Source organism: Callorhinus ursinus, unplaced genomic scaffold (genome assembly GCF_003265705.2).
Source record: "Callorhinus ursinus isolate GAN/ISIS: 27379988/994484 unplaced genomic scaffold, GSC_fseal_2.0 scaffold8, whole genome shotgun sequence".
NCBI lineage: Eukaryota > Metazoa > Chordata > Mammalia > Carnivora > Otariidae > Callorhinus > Callorhinus ursinus.
In genome coordinates this window covers 9451582-9466928 of record NW_027397070.1, presented here as the reverse complement: position 1 = coordinate 9466928, position 15347 = coordinate 9451582, and the positions used below count along the sequence as shown (strand labels likewise).

Here is a 15347-nt window from a genome sequence, read left to right as displayed (position 1 = left end):
GGGAAGGCTGCTAAAATTTTGGGTTTTTTTATTGACTGAGAACAATTAACTTGAAATCTAGCCTTGATTGTATTCTATCAGCCAGTGATGCAGAAGACAGAATCCCTGTCTAATGCCCCACTAGGCTTTAAGTACAATGAAGGCAAGATTGTGACTTGTCATCTCTGTGTTCCCCAGCATCTTACACTGTCTGACAAGTTGTAAATACTCAATAAATATTCATTGCCTGAACAATGAATGAAGAGTTAGGAAAGGCTGGAGATGATTATAGCATTCAACCAGCAGATAAATTCCCCTCTCAGGTCATCTAACGTAGGATTTTGTTTTAAAATGCTTGCTTTCTATAAAACTCAGGAGACATTCATTTGTTTGACTTAGTCAGCAACTTAAACATACCTTATAAAAATGTATGACTTCCAATTGAAATTGGAAAAAAAAGATTAACAGTGATTTTAAAACCTCAAATAACTAAATTCCCAATGAAACTGAATTTGGGGCAGTACTCAGTTAGCTCGTGGGTTAAAGAGGCAACCCAAAGAAAACAATGGATGGAAAGGATTTTAGTTGTTTCAAATGCAATTCTGAGGTTACATCCTAGAAATAAAGAGAGGGAACTTGCTTTCTCCTTCTATATATGCATACATATTACAGTAGAAGCAGAAATGATTGTTTATAGCCTGAAGCATGACAAAATCCAGATTAATCAAAGGAAGGTAAATAGACTATACTGAATATAATTTATTAAGGCAGGGAATTATAAAAATTTTGTTTTAGGAAGGTTTTAATAATTCTATATTTCAATTAATCTGCATATCTCATTAGACACATCTGTTAATTAAAGTTTAACAGATTTAGAAAGCAGCAATCATATTGTCAAGGTGAAGCCCCACATCTTCATATAGAAAAATATCTTTTCCTTTAGGAATTAGTACATAAAACTCACAACCACAGGTCCAGGAGGCATAGGAAAATTAAATGCAGTCTGGCACTCATCCACACCTACAGACTGTATAGAAAAATATTAAAGTAATAAAAAAAAGTGTCAGAGGCAGTAATACCAGGATCATCCATATTTATTTTGCTTCTTGTATTTGACCATCTATCAGTGTGAACAGCCCTCAGTAAAAATGAATGGTTTTATCAATATTCTCAGCAAAACATATTTGGTTTCATCAGGGTAAGATCTACCGCCACCAACCTTGAAAGACTGGTCTCCTGGCCCTGGGACACCACCTTTCCTGAAGATGTGACACAGAGGATGAATGAAAAGCATATATTATTTGGAGCAGCTCTGTACATTAGAAAAAAAGAAAAAGAAAATTGACTGACTGACAGCAATTTCTTGGTGGCACTTGATGAAATAATGCAAAGTTAATTAATAAATTAATAGGGACATTGGATCTATCTTTTTTCACTTTTGGTTTAGGAGTAATGGGAGACCCTCAGGCACTAAAGGTGCATCATCCATTGACTTATAAGTAGGTTGAGGAAGATAAGGGATATCCCGAGGAGCTTAACTTACTCTCAAGGAGAATTTACTGACTCGTTTGTTCTTTCATTCATTCATTCATTCATCCGCTCCTCTGTAATCCTGTACTTGGGTGCACCGTTAGATGTGCTTCAGTATTTAAGAAGTAGAACAACTGATTTGTCCATTTTTCTATACATTCTATTGATACCTTTTCGGTGATTGTAAACTGTTCAAGGATTTCATTCTTGTAAGACATTAAGAGGATCTGTCTTCACTCTCCAATCTTTCTGAAATTAATAAAAATAGTTTTGGAATGTTCTTCTTTTAAAATTTTACAATGTTTTCTCCATTTTTCTACTAACACGATTATTTAGACCCTACACCAGCAGTGTTTACAACTGTGTGATGACAGAGGGGAAAAATCACAATACCTTTATTTTAAAGAGTTACATGTCTGCTGATTTTTTTGTATAGTTAAGGAGAATATAAATTTCTAATGCTGGAAATAAGGAATCTGGGAGTTGAAGGATGCACAGGATATCTAAGAAAGAACATGTTTCAACTTCCACTGTCATATAATGACTCCCAAAGCTCTGTCTGCAGCCCAGCCTCCTTTCTGAGATTCCGGCCAGACACAGAACTGCCTTTCTGATACTAACACTCTGATGGTATAGAGGTCTACAAGGCTTGTTTCAAAGGCTCAGCATTCAAGTGCACACGCGCACAAACACACATACTTGCACACACACACACCCTTGGCATTTGCCATCATGAACACAAAATAGCCTTTTAAAAGTGGGTCTTTAAAAAAAAAGTGGGTCTTTATGTGGGAATGAGCCAGGTTCTCAGTCTAGAGATAGACTCAAGAGATGTCTCAGCATGTGTTTTCTTTCATGCCTGTTTCTAATGCCAACCAATGCTGCAAATAGCAGTTGACAATTCCAGACCCGCCCAAATGCCTGCAGTGCAATTAGGACTGTCCTCACCACCCTCCCCCCTTGATGGCAAATATATGACATGCTTAGAGGAACTGATGAATAAACAAACAGAGGTCTTTCTGAGGAGCCTTATTTAATAATTCTGCAGAGACTACACACTTGACCCAAACAATAAAACTGGTGGTGGATAACTTTAGAGTTACTCCCCATAAGCTCACCAGGGTCTGGGATGAACTTCAGATAATCAACAGTTAGGCAAAGATGGCAAAAGATTACAGTACAGAGACTGACAGATTGCTGATGCTGCCATGGGCTGGGACCTATCTTTGATGTATGCAAGGTATTACTGCTGTAACAAGGGTCTTTTCAGTTGCACATAATAAATCCCCTCTTGTTTAAACAACTAGGCTTGGGTGATCAACATCGTTCCTTTTGTTTTAGCGAACTATAAGATAAAAAATGAACTCACATGGCCTGGAGGGAGGGACTAAGTCACGCCTAATAAAAACACTTTATGAGGTCATAGTGGTTATACATGTTCCATAGGCACCTGAGACTTACTGTGGCCAAAATCATTTACCATCTTCCTTCTAAAACACCCTGCTCCTCTTCCTATTGCCATGTTTCCATGACTGGTACCATCTGTCCAACCACATCCAGATATCATGTCCTACCATTTCTAAATCCTATTTGGATTCACCACCCTGAGTTGTTACATCAGAGAGAGGAGTTCAAAGTGGGCATTTAGTAGGTGAGGCAAGTTGAAAGATGGAATGGACTACCATGGAGGGGGCAGGTGAAATCAGAAAGCAGGTGGTCATGACCTTCAAAGAGTCCTAGGTAGGGGGTTAGAGGCACAGTCACCCTGGATGAATTCTGAAGACAAAATGTATGTGCTTGTTGGCCCCTTATCTGCTTCCAACATTCTCATATGTGGGCAGGCCAAGATCATTCAGATGGTTCAGACAGGGAGGAAGAGCAGCAAGTTGAGGTGGTTCATGTTTACAACCCACAATTTTCACTGCACAGTAATAGGTAAGTTCATCTGCTGAGGGAGAGAGAGACAGGGATGTGTAAGGGAGTCTCTAGAACTATAGAGGTCTGAAAGAGTCTCTGGGGGAATGGAGAGGGAATTGGCCAGGGACACACACCCAAGCAGGCCTGAGGACCTCACTAAAGCTGGAGACCACTAACTTGTAGTGCCATTATATCCAGGTGTGTGGTTTTCTTCAGTGTTGCTGAACAGTTTCAGGAGTAGAGGAAGCAGATTGCAGGAGTGATACAAACTTTACCATTAACAAAGCAGGTGTGATAGTTACACAACAAGATAAGGGAGTAAGGGAGAAGCCAATGGACACATTCATGGTTAGAGAAGACAAGAAGGTGTGATGGTTACTTTTATGTTTTAACTTGGTTGGGCTGTGGCACCCAGATATTTAGATAAACATCATTCTGGATGTTTCTGTGAGAGGGTTTTTAGATGATATTAACATTTAAATAAATGGACTTGGATTTGTGTTGCTTCTTAAATTCCACGTATGATTGAAATCATGTGGTATTTGTCTTACTCTGCCTGACTTATTTCACTTAGCATAATATACTCTAACTCCATCCATGTCATTGCAAATGGCAAGATTTCATTCCTTTTGGTGGCTGAGTAATATTCCATCGTGTGTGTGTGTATGTGTGTGTGTGTGTGTGTGTGTGTGTGTGTACCACATCTTCTTTAGCCATTTATCAGTTGATGGACATTTGGGCTCACAGGAAGGGGAAAAAAAAAGAGAGAGGGAAACCATACGAGACTCTTTATGAGAGGAGGGTTGTTAGAAGGAGGTGGGTGGGGGATGGGCAAAATGGATGCTAAGTATTAAGGAAGGCACTTTGTTGTGTTGAGCACTGGGTATTAAATGTAAGTGATGAAGCACTAAATTCTACTCCTGAAAACAATATTACACTACATGTTAACTAGAATTTAAATAAAAATTTGAAAAAAAATAAAGGAGAGCTGTAATGTTAAGATATGAGGAATCACTGCCTTACAACTCATTAAAAATATAAATAAATAACTAAATAAATAAATAAATTTTGAGTAAAGCAGATTGTTCTCCATAATGTGGGCAGGCCTCATTCAACTGATTAAAGACATGAATACAAGAAAAGACTGACCTCCCTAAGCAAGAAAGGAATCCTGGCAACAAATAACTTTTGGACTTGAATCACATCAGCTCTTTCCTGGTCTCCAGCCTGACAGCCTTTTGACTTGAATCACAACATCAGATCTTCCATGAGTCTCCATCCTGCCAACCTACCCTACAGATTTTGGATTCACCTACCTCCATAACTGTGTGAGCCAATTCCTTAAAATACATCTCTCTCTGTGAAAATCAATCAACATGATATACCACATTAACAAAATGAAGGATAAAAATCATATGATCATCTCAAGAGATACAGAAAAAGCATTTGACAAAATCCAACACTCATTCATGATAAGAAAAAAACCTCTAAACAATGTGGGTATAGAGAGAATATAACTCAACATAGTAAAGGCCATATATGTCAAACCCATAGTTAACTTCATCTTCAATGGTGAAAAGCTGAAAGCTTTTCCTCTAAGATCAGAAACAGGGCAAGGATATCCACTCTTACCACTTTTATGCAAAATACTGGAAGTCATAACCACAGCAATCAGACAAGGAAAGAAAATAAAGTAAAGAAAAGAGAAAGGATTGGGAGGGGAGGGGAGGGGAGGGGAGGGAAGGGAAGGGAAGGGAAGGACATCTGAATTGTTAACAAAGAAGTAAAACTGTCACTATTTGCAGATGACATGATACTATATATAGAAAACCGTTGAGGCTCCAACAACAACAAAAAAACACATTAGAATAAATGAATTCAGTAAAGTTGGAGTATACAAAACTTATATACAGAAATCTGTTTCTATACACTAATAAACTAGTAAACAGAAATCAAGAAAATGATCCCATTTACAATTGTATAAAAAAAGAATAAAATACCTAGAAATAAATTTAACCCAGGAGGTGAAAGACCTGTACTCTGAAAACTAAAAGACACTAATGAAAGAAATTGAAGATGACATAAATAAATGGAAAGATATACCACGCTCATGGATTGGAAGAATTAATATTGTTAAAAAGTCCATACTACCCAAAGCAATCTACAGATTCAATAAAATCCATATCAAAGTATCAAGAGCTTTTTCAAAGAATAGAACAAATAATCCTAAAATTGGTATGGAACCATAAAAGACCCCAAATAGCCAAAGCAACTTTGAAAAAGAAGAACAAAGCCAGAGATATCACACTCCCAGATTTCAAATTATACTACAAAGCTGTAGTAATCAAAACAGTATGGTACTGGCATAAAAATGGACACACAGATCAACGGAACAGAACAGACAGCCCAGAAATAAATTCATGCTCATATGGTCAATTAACCTGACAAAGGAGGAAAGAACATACAATGGGAAAAAGAGAGTTTTCTTCAATAAATGGTGTTGGGGAAATAACAGCTACATGCCAAAGAATGAAAATCAACCATTTTCTTATATGATATACAAAAATAAACTCAAAATGGATTAAAGCCCTAAATGTAAAACCTGAAACCATAAAACTTGTAAATGAAAACATATGCAGTAAAGTCTTGGGCATTGGTCTTAGCAATATTTTTTTGGATCCATCTCTTCATACAAGGAAAACAAAAGCAAAATTAAACTATTGGAACTACATAAATTTAAAAAGTTTTTGCACAGCGAAGGAAACCATCAACAAAACAAAAAGGCAATCTGCTGAATGGGAGAAAATATTTGCAAATGACATATCTGATGGGGGTTAATATGGAAAATATATAAAGAACCCATACAACTCACCACCAAAAAACAAACAATCTGATTAAAATGGTCAGAGGATCTGACTAAACATTTTTCCAAAGATGACGGTGAGATGGTCAACAGACATGTGAGAAGATGACTTCTCAATATGACTAATCATTGGGGAAATGCTAATCAAAACCACAATGAGATATCACTTCATACTGTCACAATTGCTAGGATCAAAACACAAGTAATAACAAGTGTTGGCAAAGGATGTAGAGAAAAGGGAACACCTGTGTAATGATGGTGAGAATGTAAATTGGTATACCCACCACGGAAAACAGTATGAGGTTCCTCAAAAATTAAAAACAGAAATACCATGCAATTCAGCAATTCCACTTGTAGGTATTTACCAAAGAAAATAAAAACACTAACCAAAAAGATATATGCACCCTTATGTTCATTGCAGCATTATTTACAAGAGCCAAGATATGGAAGCAACTGAAGTATCCATCAATAGATGAATGGATAAAGAAATGTAGTATATATACACAATGAAATATTATTCGGCCATAAAAAAAGAATGAAATCTTGCCATTTGAAACAACATGAATGGACCTAAAGGGTATTATGCTAAACAAAACAGAAACAAATTCTTAAATACAGAGAACAAACTAGTGGTTGCTAGAGGGGATAGAGGATAGGGAAATTGGTAAAGGGGATTAAGAGGTACAAACTTCCAGTTAATAAAATAAGTAAGTCATGGGGATATAGAGTATAGCTTGGGATATAGTAAATAACACTGTAATAACTTTGTATGATGACAGATGGTAACTATACTTACCATGGTATTTTGTAGTGTCACTATATTGTACACCTCAAACTAATATTGTATTTCAATTGACAATGTCAATAATAAATAGATACCTAAATAATCTCTCAATCAGTAGACAGATAAGTAGACATAGCTACATCCACCTTTCTACCTACCTATACATACTCACACCTTACTAGTTCAGTTTCTCCGGAGAATCCTAACTAATCCAGGAGGTAAGTCCAGAGAGAGGGGAAGGACTGAGTGAAGAGACATAAAGGCATTGCAAGTCCAGAAAAGCAACTTTAGAGAGGGTAAGGGAACATGAGAACAGGAAGGACAGTTAAGTTACTACATCCAGAGTTTGGAGAGTTTCAGATTTCAGATGCAGAGTGGATGTAAATGAGAACAAAGTCAGGGCTGAAGGAAGAGAATGTGGAAAGTGAAAAAGCCTTTGGGGCTCAAGAGCTGCACATGCAAAGCAGTACACTCCGTGACCATGGGGCCTGGAACAAAGACAGGACTGTGAGCCAAGGCATCAGGAGACAGGCAGGGCTGCCTGCTAACATTTTCCAGTGGCTCCTTACCATCTGCAGAGAAAGTCACCTTCACATGGCCCTTTGCACCTTTCTAGCTCACCTCTCCTCAGCCTCAGTCCAGCCACACTGACCTCCGTGTCTATGGTCTGGAAGTTGACTAAGCTCTCGGCCTTCAAGCTTTTGCACACTCCATGCTTCTTGCCCTTCTTGGAAGGGCAATCCACTCCTCACCCCACTTCTCTCTCTCCATACTGGCAGCTTCAAAGGAAACCAAAACAAATCCTCACCTTGACAAGCACTCTTAAAAAACCAAAGACCATCTGAGCAATAATCTCTTAAAAGGTCAGGAACATTTCTTCCTATACTCAGTGGTTAGCTACATCCTGAATGAAACAAATTGCACTTTTCTATGGAACTGCATGTTCTATTTTCCTTTTAAAAGTTTCAGACTGCACAATCCCAATCACATCCCAGAATTTGAGCTTTCTAGGTTTGATTCAGATAGCATCAGAGAACTGTATTAATTACCTGCAAAGATGACAGAGCCAGCAGCAGGTGGCAACAGGTGGACTCACATCCAAGCTCTTAATTTTTTGCATACCACTGTCCATTGCCATCTCCCTTCCAATTTCAATGTTTAGTGCAGATATATGCTCTGTGCATTGATTTCTTTTCCTATTCTTGATTTTCCCTCTACAGCCTCTCTTGAACCTAGTGCTTTATTTAAAAAGTGGTAAATAAAACACGAACTTGGTTTTTACTTTTAAAGCATGAGGTGGTTCAATAAATAGAAGAGTGGATGGATGTTAATCAATTACACTTGATTCATGGCTTTCCAACTGATATCTGGATCAGAGACTCTGGCAGTAAACTTTAAGGAACAAGGAACTTCAAGTTCTTTCCTTGGCCTGAGAAAAATTTAACCATTTTTGCTCATTTTCTTCCTTCCATAAAGACTGTATGGGGGTGGGGACAGACTTTAGGGGACTGGAGTGACTCCATTCTAAGTGACTACCTTTGTGTGTTTGCTCACCTTCCCAGACCATCCTTCAAGTCCCCCCAGTAACTTAGACAACAGCATTATTAGATGGTCAGAGTCTCCCACAAGTGACCCTTCTTTCTACAACTGAGGAGGCTGAAGCTCTTAGTGGTAGAAATAAGTATGATTTCTATTTTCCTTAGACTAAATGCTCTCCTTCCTTAATAAGCTTCTCCTCATTCACAGGGAAATTGAAAACACAGCCTTTTCTTGATGACCAGATGGCCCAGGAAATTTAATCACTTCAAGCACTGCACACTTCCTCCCCACCACCCTCCATGGTGGCAAAACCAGAGGCACACTCCTTATTCCTCCCAGGTGCCAACCTCTCTTGAGTGCTTCCCTCAATCATTATTTTTTAAAAGCCAGAGCAATGGAGTTGGGAGAAAGCAATATTTCTTTAAAGTCATAAAATAAAATAAATCTTTCAGAGGAGAGAAAGAGTAACTGAATAAAACAAATGAGTCAAAGTGATATTCTTCATTAATATTTAAATCAACAAGGATGCCACTTACATTTATTCTAACTTATCTGGAATAATTGCGTTTGAATTAAAATTTCCCTTCAAATTCATACTGAGGTTTTCAGTGAGTAAAGCAAAGAAATTCTGATGGATAACGTAGGGTAATATGAATAGAATCTTACATCAGCTGACATCCACTTAATACTGTGGACTGTTTCAGCTAATAAAAGCCTATCATGATTCCTGAGTTTCTTTGGGTATATTTTCCTTTGACAGTCTTACATAGTTAAGTTTATTAAACTTTTCAAACTTGTTTCTTCCACCTGAAAAAAAATGTGTACCTTAGGCTATTGACCTATAGGCCAATATATGAAAATAATAGAGGGAAAAATTTCATATTAGTATAGCACATTCCAGGAGAGATCATTTTTTTTAAAGATTTTATTTATTTATGAGACAGAGAAAACAAGCATAAGAAGGGAGGAGGGGCAGAGGGAGAGGGAGAAGCAGACTCCCCCACTGAGCAGGGAGCCCGATGCAGGACTCAATCCCAGGATCCTGGGATTGTGACTTGAGCCGAAGGCAGACGCTGAACTGACTGAGCCACCCAGGCTTCCTCCAGCACAGATAAATTAACTATTCCAAAGGATATTTCCCCCTATAGTTTGCTCTCTTATATCATCAGGAAATCAACCCTCACCTCCTTCCTCAAACCAATTTTGAAGATGGGAACTAATGCTCTTATTTACATAGGAATTGATAACTCCTTCAATTACTGCTGAAAATAATAACATGTTAAGGTTGCTAGAACTGTCAAGGAAAATTAGTTTGCAAGAGGGATTTTTATTAACAGAATTGTGAAGTGAAACCAAAACTGAAGTGGCAGCACCTATTTTGCATTTGGAAAATATGCTCTTAGAAAATGTACAAGCAAGTCACATCCACACTTGTTTCTAAAAGCTCAGGACACTAAAGTATTCTAAAAAGCATGGCAATAAAGCCATCATTCAGAAGTAAAAGTGGATTATACAGGTTCCAGACGAAATACGTAGATGGCAGGTTTTTCTCTCTTTCCAATACTTCATTTTATAAAAAAAGCAACTTGACTAGCTCCTGTGTCTTATTCTCTACCAACAGGAAGTGATTATAATGAATCTCCATTTTTGATATTCCTTGCAAAATGTAATTAACTGGAAGCCTTAGACAGATACAAAAAATCTTGTTTATACAAAAATTCCTCCTCAGAAAGGATAAGAAATCTCCGTGATTCAACAGAAAACAATTAGTCACTAATTCAAGACAGTAAAAACTTTTCTCTCCTCATCACAAAAAGACATAAACTAATGAAATGTTTTGATATTTTTCCTTGTTGATGATTTTACGCACACTAGTTATAAAAACTGGTTAGTGTGGAGGGAGACTAAATAATATTAAGTGTTTCAAGCGACAGTCTGAACACTAATTAAAGAGTAAGGACCTCGGTTCAGAGCCATGTTTTTTCCTCTTCCAAAAAATACATTGAGCCTGGAATTTGAACTAAAGGGTCACAGAATATTTACTTTAAAACTTTCTAGTCAGTAGAAGAAAACACTTCTTTGGTACAAAGGCGCAAACATGACCTAACATTCCCTATAAATCTTGAGCAAGGAAAATAGGATGTAATGGGGGGAAAAAAAAGCCCAGATTTTAGTTCCTAAAATAAACTTTATGCAATCACAGGAAGCATTTAGATCCCTTTTTTTCCTCCTCTTGCAGGAAAATGAAACAATCTCTGGACCACAGGAAATAACACAAATTTTAGAAAATCCCTGTGGTATGAGAGAAAAAACTTCAAGTGGATCTTTTCTGAGTCCCTTAGATGACGTAAAGGACAACAGATGTTCAAAGACTCAGGGACTTCAACAAGAAGTAATTGGTTCGTACTGGCAAGACAGACAACTCCATCTGAGGTGCAGGAAAATAGGACAGCAGAGTCATACACATAACCCTACAAACAATATTGTCTGCACACAACTAGCTCCGGGCTTCATTTTGGCAAAAAGGGCAACTGCAAGAAGAGTAATGAGGGCAAGAAGTACAGAAGAAAGAAGGGATGGGGGGGAGGGGAGGGACTGAGGAAAGAAGAGAAGGGATGGGGCTATTTTATTCTAGGTTGCCGGCAGATTTTACTAAAACCAAGTAAAAATATGGGCATGTCAATAATTGATGGGACAATTTCAGAAAAATCAACAATTCATAACTGCAGATATAACACATACAAAAAAATTCATATCATAATATAAATGGGTAGGAGAAAAGGTTTATAATGTTTTAACTAAATTCAATTACAGGTATCTAAAGAATAAATCCTGTGAAATCTACTTTCTGCCTTAAAAATATTTTCTCTTAGAATACCCACTTAGGAGGGTATTTTTGGCATTGCTACATAGGGCACATTAGTAGGCAAACATTTTTATAATCTCATAGAAGCCTTATCAATTAAATCCTTCTCAGGATGAAAGGTCAAAAAGTGGTTTAAGTAGGGTAAATCAGGAAGAATTTCATAGTTTGTAGAGATTTCTTTGAACACTTCTTTTAACAATATAATCCAGTCGTCATCCCATTCAGAATATATAACGTTGGTTTGTTCTTTATACTAGCGGCACTGTATTCTATTATATGGCTGCTCTACAATTTATTTAACAAGTCTCTGTGGAAGGAAAATGGGTGGTTGAGTGAGTAGAAGGAGAAAATACATTTTTTTCTCCAATTTTTAATTTTTAAGGTTATATTTCATACAAAGAATTTGTACAAGTGGGGCACATGGGTAGCTCAGTTGGTTAAGCGTCTGACTCTTGATTTCAGCTCAGGTCATGATCTCAGGGTCATGAGATCATGCCCTGTGTCGGGCTCCACACTAGGCATGGAGCCTGCTTGAGATTCTCTCACTCTCCCCTTTTGTCTCTCTCTCTCTCTCTCTAAAAAAAAAAAAAAGTACAAGTGAGCTAAGAAATAAAAAAAAAATCTATGACCCCTCTCATCCACTCACCTCCCAACTTAAAAAAACAAAACAACTAGTTTACAAAAACTGTAGCTATCTTTGTGTTCCTTTCCTGCCTCATCCCCCACTGACACCCTAGAAGTAACAGTTACCTGATTTTAATGTCTGTCATTCCCACAGGTTTTTAGGAAAATTTAATCACATGTATATATGACTATTATCCTATATTACTTGAGGTTTTTTGAACTTTATAAAATGGTATACTATAGTCTTCCATAACTTGCCATTTTCACACATTATGTTTCTAAGATTATCCATTTTTATGAAGAGCCGTTCATTATCACTCCTGCATAATATTCTACTGTATGACTATACTACAAGGAATTTATCCACTCTTTTGTTTCTGGACATTTGGGTTATTTGCAGATTTTTGCTACTCTGAATAGCACTGCTATGAACATTCTCATATGTGTCTTCTGGTGCACATGTGCAAGAAATCCTAGGAAACACCCAGAGCAGAGTAGTAAGTTATGTGATTGTAATATTATAACAACATGTTCTCCAGAGTGGTTGTTTACCACTTTACCAGCAATGTCTAAGACACATGCCTTTCAACACTTTTTGTAAGACTTTTAATTTTTACAACCCAGTGCGTACACAATAGCATCTCATTGGTTTTGATTTGTATTTTCTTGATTACTACTGGGATTGAGCTTCTTTTGTTTATTGGCCATTCATATTTTCTCTCCTGTGAAATCCCTATTTTGTTTCTATTGCCCAATTTTCAATTAGGTCATCCTTTTTTTCCTTATTTATTTGTAAGTTGTTCTTGCATTATTCCAAATAACTAATTATCAGTGCTGCAATATGTTCTCTCAGTTTATGGTTTATCTCATTTTCTATATGTCTTCTACTGAAGAGACATTCTCAATTTTAATGCAGCCAAATTTATCAATCTTCTCTTTTATGATTAGGGTTGTTTTTGTATAAGAGATTCTTCCCCTAAGGTCACAAAGGTCCCATGTTTTCTTCAAAATTTTATAATTTTACTTTTACTGGGTGTTATATGAAAACAATGAATCATGGATCACTACATCAAAAACTAATGATGTATTGTATGGTGACTAACATAATAAAATAAAATAAATAATTTTACCTTTTAAAGTTGATTTTATATGGCATGAGGAAGGGATCCATTCTTTTCCATGTAGATAACCAGTTGTCCCAGCACTGTTTCCTCCATCTGCAATACCATTTTGTCCTAAGTCAAGTGTTCAAATATGTACAGACTGTTTCTGGGCTCTCTTATTTTCTATTCTTGTGTTAACAACAAACTGTCTTAATTACTGTAATTCATAGTAAGCTTTGATATCTGGTAAGGCAAGTTACTTTCCTCCTCCTCCTCCTCTTCCTTCTTACTTTCTTAAACAGGACTTTCTCAGCTATTCTTGCATCTTTGTTCTTCATATAGATATTTCAATCAGATTGTTAAGCTTTTTTAAAAAGGACAATTATTTTTCATGTAATGCCTTTTTATACCTTTTACATTTTGTCTGGAAGCCACATATTATAAATAAAAAATAATTAAAAAAAAATCTTATGACTGCCCATTGTGTCAAGGTCAATCTGCACTTCATGTCATTTAAGGCCCACTGTAATCTGATTAGTTTTCCAGCCTATGATCCATTACTTCCAAACAGGAAACTACATCTCTAAATAGGCTAGTTTTTCTAAAGCTCTCTCTTGTAAACCAGTCAGCCCGCTTATACCCCATCCTTGCTCATATTATTTCCTCATATTAAACCACCTATTCTTCAAACCTGATTGCAGATCTTTCTCCAATCCGGTTCCCTAAAACTACTAATGTACTTAAAGTCAGAGTTTGGCTCTTATTAGTTTTAAATTTTATTTGTGATAGTTTAGTGTCCTCAATTAAAGTATGAGCTTTCTAGGGCAACTATGGACTACAAAAGAGTTAAAGAAATATTTCTGATGGGCTCTTTTCCATGTTAAATGGATTTTAGACTAATCACCGTTGCTGACTTTTGGGTCCAGTCACAATAAGGTCTTTTTATTTGGATTTGTTGTCTTGCTTTTGTACTTGATGTAGGTGGGTAACTATGATTAGTGAACTATAAGAGAAAGCCATGCTTAATGGAATTCATTTGTAAGGGACTTTTACAACTTAATTTGAAAATCCCTTCATCAGCAGAGACAGCCTAATAACATGTTCTTGTAGTACTTTACAATGTATCTATATAGCTCTCCATCTGAAGAGATGATAAAGAAACAAGTGTGTGAACCATAATTAAATCCATTAGGCACAGTGTGAGAAATAATGTTTAAACAACAGTTCAACAGCAGCAACTCCCATATTCTTCAAAATCTTTTCTAATGCTTGAAACAGATATAGTTGAAGATAATTTATTGTTCTTATTTTATTTCTCAATTAAAATAATAAAAATTAAAAATCATTATTGCTTGATATATTCACTTTGTAGAAGACAACTAATGTTGCTGTAAAGGCCCAAACTAATTTGCAATAGTATAAAAATTACCGAAGGCATAGGGTATGAATGAGCTGAAATAAAAACCAACAACTATGATACTTAAAAATATCTAAACAAGATTACAAATAATAAAGAGCAAGAAAATAGTTTGAAAAAATCTTCAACTAAATGACCACTTTTTGTCTTTTTTTATTAAAGGATATTCTTTTTTGTATTAAACATCTTTTATGTATTAGCCAACTTATCTGTTGTTATAAACCTGACATTCCTGGGGATAAAAGTCAGATACTTTTCAATTAATAAGTTGGAAGTATAGCACATCATTATTTATATAGGTCATTCAATTTCAGGGTTTAATAAGATTTCAAAGCACTGATATGCTTTACACTGAAGATTGGATTTAAATGTTATTTAAGTAAAGGTTTCTGATTAGGAAAGTGGTCTATGACCAAGTTCTATTGTCATTGTACTGCATGGAAACTTTAAAATTATTTAAAAATAGTTTTAAATGAGAAAACAATTTGCTGCTTCTGCCATATCCTTTGCAATAGGATATGGCAGAAAAAAGGAAAGAAAGCAAGTAATTGAACTGGTTATCCTTCAAGTTTCAACCCGAAATCTAAACATCAATAGTCATTCAAACGAGCTCAAGAGAGAATGTTCATCTAGTTTTCAATAAGATTTTTAAAAAGAAAAAAAAAAGAGTCAAAAAAAAAAAGAAAAAGGGATTTGAAAATAACCATACATGGAATTGTGACATG

General features: G+C 36.2%; 1 protein-coding gene across 4 annotated transcripts in view; it reads right to left on the bottom strand.

The window, feature by feature from the left end:
- NUBPL (NUBP iron-sulfur cluster assembly factor, mitochondrial) overlaps positions 1-15347 on the bottom strand; it is a 284107-nt gene that overhangs the window by 50000 nt on the left and 218760 nt on the right. For 3 of the 4 annotated variants that reach the window (XM_073895054.1, XM_073895055.1, XM_073895057.1), the window contains exon 14: positions 13233-13319. The gene's annotated coding sequence lies outside the window, so the exon portion shown is untranslated. Of the gene's footprint in view, positions 1-1198; positions 1292-1679; positions 1755-13232; positions 13320-15347 lie in introns of those variants that run through there. The other variant, XM_025870196.2, reaches the window with a different exon arrangement.